Raw genomic sequence first — 8,223 nt, 5'->3', positions numbered from 1 at the left:
CCTTTACGAGCGTACAGGGCCCCGAAAGGGGACACCGTCATGGGTATAGAGAGTGTTCGGGTCGCTACATTAGGAGAAATTACCGAGTCGCAGCCACTCACTCCACTTGACCGCTTCAGAGGGGACCGACCGGGTGGAACCGAAGCAGGGCCGGATCTTACGACCCCCTCGTGCCACGCTTTACCTAAGTCTCCGACCGCGTGACGCACAGGTCGGAGAAGAGGGGGTTCGCTGAACCCGCAACCTCTCGATTTCGCAGTAGCGCCACGGGTCAGTACCTTGACGCGGCCAGGTTCGTTGTGCCGCGTGAGAGAGGGCCCACCTTTGTTTGGCGCATGCATTCCGTATTTAGGGGACGATAACGTAGTAAGCAAATATGACGTGAAATAGGTGAGTGTTTGTGATTCAAAGCAGTTAGTGTGTACGTTCGGGGAGGAAGTAATGGCGCAAAGGCTACTACAACGCACGCTCGTTCTTGGTGCTAAACTACTTGAAGGCGAACTAACCTTATCTGCATCGGCAGGAAAAATAGAGCTTTTTGGTTTGCCTTCGTAGTAAACCCCCACCAAGAGGCGATGACACGAGATGAAGAAGGACGCACGACAGGCGCTGACCTGCACATCCACCAACCTAAGCGCCTGTAGTGTGTACTTCCTCATTTCGTGTCTTCGTCTTTTGGTGCCGCTTTACTATAAAATTGACTGCATGTTCTTCACTTTCGACACTACTCAATTCCACTGGCACAGGACATAGTAGACGAGAGGAAGACTGACACAGATGTTTAAACTGTGTGTGCGTAACTCTGCGCACGTGTTCATCCGATAGATTCACTACGCCGATTGCCTTTACTGTAAGATGGTGACGGTTCGTTAAAAGTGTGAATATGCTTTTTTTGCGGTGTCTTTGACTTTCAACAGTTGTTTTTGAATGACATGGCTGGCATTTCAAGCTCACTAGACTGTTCTGATGAATGTTTTTGGCGTAACAAGCAAACACAGGCTTACATGTCCACTTGCTCGTTTTAGTAAGATTGCGGCTGATGCGGAACAGCATAGGCTGCGATGTCATAGGTAAAAACAGTCATGAAACGGGTAGTAGAAAGACATTCAATAAGTAGTACCAACTAGGCAAAGAAGAAATTATTCTCTGGTATACGTACGCAGTGGAGCTGAGAAACTTGCCGAGGATATACAAAAAGAAATCTGTCTCGGTGTTTGTGATCTATTAACGCGCAGACCTACTTGTGATTTACGCTTTCACCAGACAGGTATTGTTTTAACTTATAGCAAAATAGTTTTTTTTTTGTTCGCCTTGGTTTGTTTCGTAAAGGAGCGAAGTTACGATAAGTTTAGCAGATGGGTTGCCTGAAGAAAAAAAAACGGGAAGAATAAATATACCATTTTTGGCATTCGTTCAGAAACAAATATACAATTTGTTTCTTAGGTGCTGCAAAAAGGCACCCGAGTAAGTTATAGGCCTATCTGGTTGCTTGGCGCACACTGGTCTATTTACCGCAGTGCAAGTCAATGGCAATGGCTTGACAGTGCAGACTGAGAGCTCGCTGATTCAGTTTTCAACCTCAGCAGTCACGCTTTATGGTGAGAAAATGCAAACGTTTTTTTTTTGCACTTGAATTTCAGTGTGTGATAAAAACATATATCGCAATAACACAAATAAGCTGTTTCTCAATGTATTTCTCGTAGCGGAATCTACTCAGTACAAATTAGAATGCAAAGCCTATTGATTTATATATAGGAAAAGACATAGCAACTTCTTTAAGGTTTGTGAAAAGGAAGGTTGACTTTTCTGCCTATCCAAAAGAAAACTACCATATATACGGATTTTTGACCTTCTAGTTTGTAGGTTTCTCAAATTTTTCTACTGTATCTTTGCGAACAAATTATTTGTTTAGCAGCACCATAAGAGTGACGCGCTGTCCTCACAGGCTTCAAATTTTTTTCATTGCTTCTGGATCATTCTTTCTGAAAACAACAGCTAAAAACGTTTGCCTAACAAAGGTAAGAAAAACTGCTTCCCTAAATGGCTGATGGTCGCAATGCGTTTCGACTCCATCTCGCGCAGTCTGAGACCTGTGTAGTTTCGAATAGCTCCGCTCTGAAGTAACAAAGAGACAATGTTTCATGCGCACAGGGTGCCATTGGTATGAATTTGGCCCTTCGAATTCAATGATCAATATCTGACATACATGTAACTTTCGTGATGCCAAAAAAAGACAGAGAGAAAAGGTCCGCAATGAATTGACAAGCACTGCAAGTTTTTAATCAAAAGAATTTCTGCGTTAAAAAGTAATTTAAAATTATCCTGTGAATTATGTCCTCATTACATTTCAGTTGCAGCAAAGTATTTCTGCCTTGGCATAAAATGCCTTTGTAAAAACAATAAGGGTGTGAGTGTCGAAATTGGGCAAATAAAAATTTGGTGTCTAACCATATACAGTAAATGATCGATAATTCGGATATTCCGAGACCATGAAGGCTGTCCAAATCAACCTAATGCATGATTACTGAAAGTATCGAGGAATAAAAAAATCAACGTCCATTTCATCAAGGTATTTTGTTTTTTTTTAATATTAAAAAGAACAGAAGCATTTTGCACAAGAGCAGTGCGAATATCACAGTCATTATTTGCGACTTTGTCTACAATGTGAGCGCGACTCAGGACCCGGCGTAATAATCCCAAACGAACTCTGAGCCGATCCCATACTTCGTAACAACAATGCAAGTTTGGGTGGTTACTCGCTTTTTGAGAGCCCTAGGCCGTTTCAGCTGTACATGAATGGCACTTTGTATTTTCATTTCGCACTCAGTGGGCGAACTCGATGATGCTTGTGCGCTTGTCTGTGTCTTACAGGCCTTCCTGGTCTATGTCGAAACATTTGCGCCATTAATTGAAGCACTCCAAGTAAAGGTCCGAGTCAGGCTGGTTCATATCAAACATGGCTGAAGTAACGAGAATTTGATTGTACAGACAACAGCGCAAGAAGAGATAAGGGACTTGAAAGGGACAAGGGACTGCGACGGAGAGTGCTCGTCTGTGTTTGTTTCTTTTTCCGGGTCCCTTGTCCCTTCTGATTCTCTTGTCAGTATAATAGACCACCAACTTACCTAAAGATACGAACTCCTGAGAGTTTCATACTATGAAGCAATGTATACACTCACATGGTCCAAGAAACACGTCCACGTTATCTAATCTTCCAAATTAACGAGCTTTTACGGCAATATATATATATATATATATATATATATATATATATATATATATATATATATATATATATATATATATATATATATATATGGAAAGAGAGAGAGAGAGAGAAGAAACAGATAGATAGATATATAGATAGATAGATAGATAGATAGATAGATAGATAGATAGATAGATAGATAGATAGATAAACAGACCTCTTGGAAAAGGGCGGATACTGCAGCACAGACAATGGCGGGCTCGATACCTTGCACAGTAAAGCAAACTTTACATGGCTCCAACCACAGCCTCCCCTCTGTCTGCAGCTCACCTTATTTCAAGCACTTCCGTCTCACTCGGCACCTGTTCGATGCGAAACACCGGGGCCCAGGTCAGATGCGGGGTGATCGTGCCCAGACAGGGGACAGGAACCGATATAGCGGCGTGTTTCGCCGGCGAGCGTCGTATACTTACGATAGTCAAGGCCGACCGGACTAATCGTTTAGAACGCCTTAGCCCAGTCGGTTCTATCCAGCACTTTTTTTAGCCGGTCTTATTTGGCTTAGACTACGGCGCGTGAAAATACCAACGAAGAAAACAGAAATTGATTCGATGTCGTTACGTCCTGTTTGCGATATTTTATAGGCTCATTTCTAGCTGGCATTATCTTTCTTCGGGTTGAGGGTAAGCATATATTCGTGACGTGAAAATAACAGGATACAGGACGACAGTGCGGCCAGGAGAAAGAAGCTCTGTATTAACAGAACAAAAGAGCAGCCGCCACAATGTCGTGTTCTTCGGAGCAACCGTGGGTGCTGTCCACGCTCATCACTTCGTCGTCCTCTGCCTTCTTACCCGGCCTTTAACCGTGACAATATGTATGTATGTATGTATGTATGTATGTATGTATGTATGTATGTATGTATGTATGTATGTATGTATGTATGTATGTATGTATGTATGTATGTATGTATGTATGTATGTATGTATGTATGTATGTATTTATGTATGTATGTATGTATGTATGTATGTATGTATGTATGTATGTATGTATGTATGTATGTATGTATGTATGTATGTATGTATGTATGTGTGATGATGTGGATTGTGTGGCCCGTGACGGGGCGAAGAGGGAACGGCAGTTCTGCTCTGCGGTACGCCTGGAAGGCGAAGACGAGAAAAAGGAAGCGCGAGCGGGCGTGCGGCTCGGGCAGTTGGAGCGTGACACAGTTCGAACGGCAGCTGCTGGTCGGCGGTCCGGGTCGCGACATCGCTTAACCATGCGTCCGGCAGCCTTGCGGACCTGGTGAGCTGGCTTCCTGCTTCGGGCTGCGTCACTCAACCAGGTGTCCGGCAGCCTTGCGGACCTGGTGAGCTGGCTTCCTGCTTCGGGCTGCGTCACTCAACCAGGTGTCCGGCAGCCTTGCGGACCTGGTGAGCTGGCTTCCCGCTCTGTGGCCGGCGCTGACACGGGGACCAGCAGCATAGTCTGTTCGTGGCCTGAGGTCCTGGGGCCCGAGTGGTGGCACGAGGTGGCCGCGGCTCATGTTGGCGACGGGCCATTAACCTGCACTGCAGTGGCCTGGTGATCTACCGGCCTGCAGCACCACCATCACCACCACCACCACCTCACCACGGTCAAGGCAGCGTGACTGCACAAGGAACACCGGTGACGACCGACCTCGCCGCAGCGGCAACCGTCATAACGGCGAGTAGGACAGTTCGTGTGCCGAGGCGCGTAGGACGTTTTGGCATGTAAATAAGGAACGCTATAGTGTGTTGTGTGTGAATTGTAAGAATTATCGGTTGTGTTAAAGTCTGTGTTGTGTGTACAGAGTCACTTGACTGACGGTTTATTTATTCCGGATCCTGGGCCCACATTACACCATAACAGTATGTATGTATGTATGTATGTATGTATGTATGTATGTATGTATGTATGTATGTATGTATGTATGTATGTATGTATGTATGTATGTATGTATGTATGTATGTATGTATGTATGTATGTATGTATGTATGTATGTATGTATGTATGTATGTATGTATGTATGTATGTATGTATGTATGTATGTATGTATGTATGTATGTATGTATGTATGTATGTATGTATGTAGTTACAGGGGCGAAGGAAAATTTCTCTTCTTAAGTGTCTAGTCGGGCAACGCCCGACCACTTTATTGAACTGAGGTGCGCCAATCGAAATGACGTATCCTCTCATTCACAATATAGGACTTGAGAATCTATGTTTGAAGTATGTGTGGTGCATAAAATGCAATAAAAAATTTAACGTAGATTCTGCGCGTATACTTCATCAAACTTGTCTCTGGGGCATCATTGAAGTAAGAAATTAAAGGAAGCACATGAGCGCGCGCGTAGGTGCGCGGGACTTGCGCATCTACTCCGTCTACTGCGCCTTGAAGTGTTTGCGCTATTGAAAAAACCAAAAGGAAAGCGCGCCAACTGCTTGTATACTTTGTCCAAGTCGTCTCAGCGCATTGAATCGGGCAGCAGGGCAATGTAAACGGGAAGAAGTGTCACAAGTGTCCTCCGCATCTGTCCAGAGGCGATGATTTTTCCAGGTATGCATGGTCCCAAATTTTCGCACAACTTCATTTCACATCGTTGTGGATTTAACTAGACTCTCGCCTTCACACTCTTAGAACGTCCTATAGGCATCTCCCGTAATATAAATTTCAGGCTTCCACGATTTTCTTTCGTACTACACTTGTACAAGAGCGCAAAATGAGTGTTCTGAGACTTCAGCCTCGAAATTTTTAGGTTGATTCACAAAAATTATCCAGTACGTCTTGACGTGTAACTTGGAAGTGTAGCAGTTTGGGCTAGTTGGTATAGCATGACGATGGTTACAGCGCGAGAACAGAACGACGTCCTTCTTGTCTCTTTGTAGTCGTTCTGTTCTCGTGCTATAACTATCGTCCTGACGTGGCCGAGAACTATTCGCTTACTGTGATTCCAGTATGTGCATTTCCCGAATCGGACTTACAAGAATCGCCCTTTTACAAGAACATTTTTTAGAGGCTAAGCTCCTTAAGTCGTCAGTCGTGCGTCACCAGTATGTATAGTCACCTCTCTATTGAGTTCTTAGAATGTCCGTTTAATGGCGGTGCTGTATATGATGAATATATAATGAAAAAGATGTGAGATGGCGGTACTTGGAGTGTCCGCTAGATGAACAGACAAATGGATGGACGGACGAACAGACAGACAGACAGACAGACAGACAGACAGACAGACAGACAGACAGACAGACAGACAGACAGACAGACAGACAGACAGACAGACAGACAGACGCATGAACGCACGGAGGGACAGATGGACGCGGCCAGTGGATGATTCACGGTTTACCTTTCGAATCTTCGCCCTACTCATCATCACTCATTCCGTTGATATGCTGTATTTTTTTAACAAATTCAGGTCCAGTGTTACGTACGTGGAAGGCACACTTTTCTATTATGGTTATATGAATTTACGTGACCTCAATCTCCTGTGTTTAAAAGAACGGCATATATCACTTTTCTGCAAAGAAATTAATGCCATGTATGAACATATTATGCGGCCTTACACTCAAAAACAAAGACATAGCTTTCAGGCACACCATACTCTGAAGATTTGGTTGCTGTTCTCCACTTGTGTGCGTGGCACTATCCTTTTACATTTTCTTACACCGTGATCGATTAGCCCAAAGGGAGCTAGCTCGTACATTCGTTTAGTAAAAGCTCGAGATTAGTGTGCTCGTTATGATTAGCTAAGAACTAAACGACTAACCACATGCTCACGATTGCTGTGGGCTTATGCGTCGAGGTCACAACCTTAATGGTGACCACGTGAGCAAAAGCTCGAAAAAAAACACAAAAATGTCTATCATATTCAAACACGGCCTATATTAGCAGGAACCGCACAGACACAAAGTTAATTATCATTCGCGCTTGTCAGGGGATCTAAATTTGGCTCAAGGTTTTAGCAAAGCAAGAAAAGAAAATTGGGGTGTAAGAATTCCTGCAGCGCAATTTTTACTCCGTGCTACGTTACGTGGACCCATTTTGTGGGTGCGCATACTAGTCACAATAAAAAGCAGCGTGACCAAGAGGTACGCGTGCCACGCCCGCAATGTGAGGCAAAGCTCGTATTAATATTCATGCGGACACTTTCTTTTTCTTTATGCTAGCTTGTGTATAGCCACCGGAGAGTAAAAGGATAGAAGGAAGCGTTATCAGAATATGGCCACCGTGGCCTCGGTTATGCAAATGCAGCTTTTAGCTATTATTGATCGCAATATAATATGTTTAGAGCTCCCTTTTACTTTCCTACGTGTGTTTTGAGTAATACTTCGAAAATTTACTAGAACTCCCCTGCGCAAAAAGAAAAAAAAAACTCGAAAGAAGTTTTCTGTTCAAAGACAAGCCTAATAAATGTGCGCAAGAATGAGAAGAGACCACCTAACCGATATTATTAATAATAGAGCATTTTCTGGAGCATGTTACCGTGTACGGGAGCCCTCGCTATTCTGCATATCATTTTCGTTTTCTTTTTACGTAGGTGCTACAGAGATGATAAGTATAACTGCTGTCCTTGCTTCCACGAATTTTGGTGACCCCCCCCCCCACTTCCCAATAAAAAGACTCCTTTTAGTTTTTTTTTATTTGAGCAACCTAACTTACCCCGTATATGACTTTATTGAACAAGACACATGAACTCCCTTCGGAGATTATCATTTTTTGTTCTGAGAGTTGTACAACCGAAAAGAGAGTTAACGCGGCTCCTTAAAGCGAGTCTTATATGAAGCAAGTAGGTACTCACACATAAGAATAGCGCATAGTTTTCTTTCAGTTTTTAGCAGCTAGGCATTGCCAGGCTGTCGTGTGTTGTAGTATGCTCTCATCGTCGCTTGGCGCAATACGGGCAAAACCGCGTTGAGCATAACCGACTGTCGCGTATTGAGCGCGCTCTCGCGCCAAGAAGTAATCATCTTGTTTTCTGACCGCCTTGTTGATG

The sequence above is a fragment of the Rhipicephalus microplus genome, chromosome 2 (assembly GCF_043290135.1).
Source record: "Rhipicephalus microplus isolate Deutch F79 chromosome 2, USDA_Rmic, whole genome shotgun sequence".
NCBI lineage: Eukaryota > Metazoa > Arthropoda > Arachnida > Ixodida > Ixodidae > Rhipicephalus > Rhipicephalus microplus.
The sequence above is the reverse complement of the archived record's forward strand: the minus strand, read 5'-3'. Positions refer to the sequence as shown.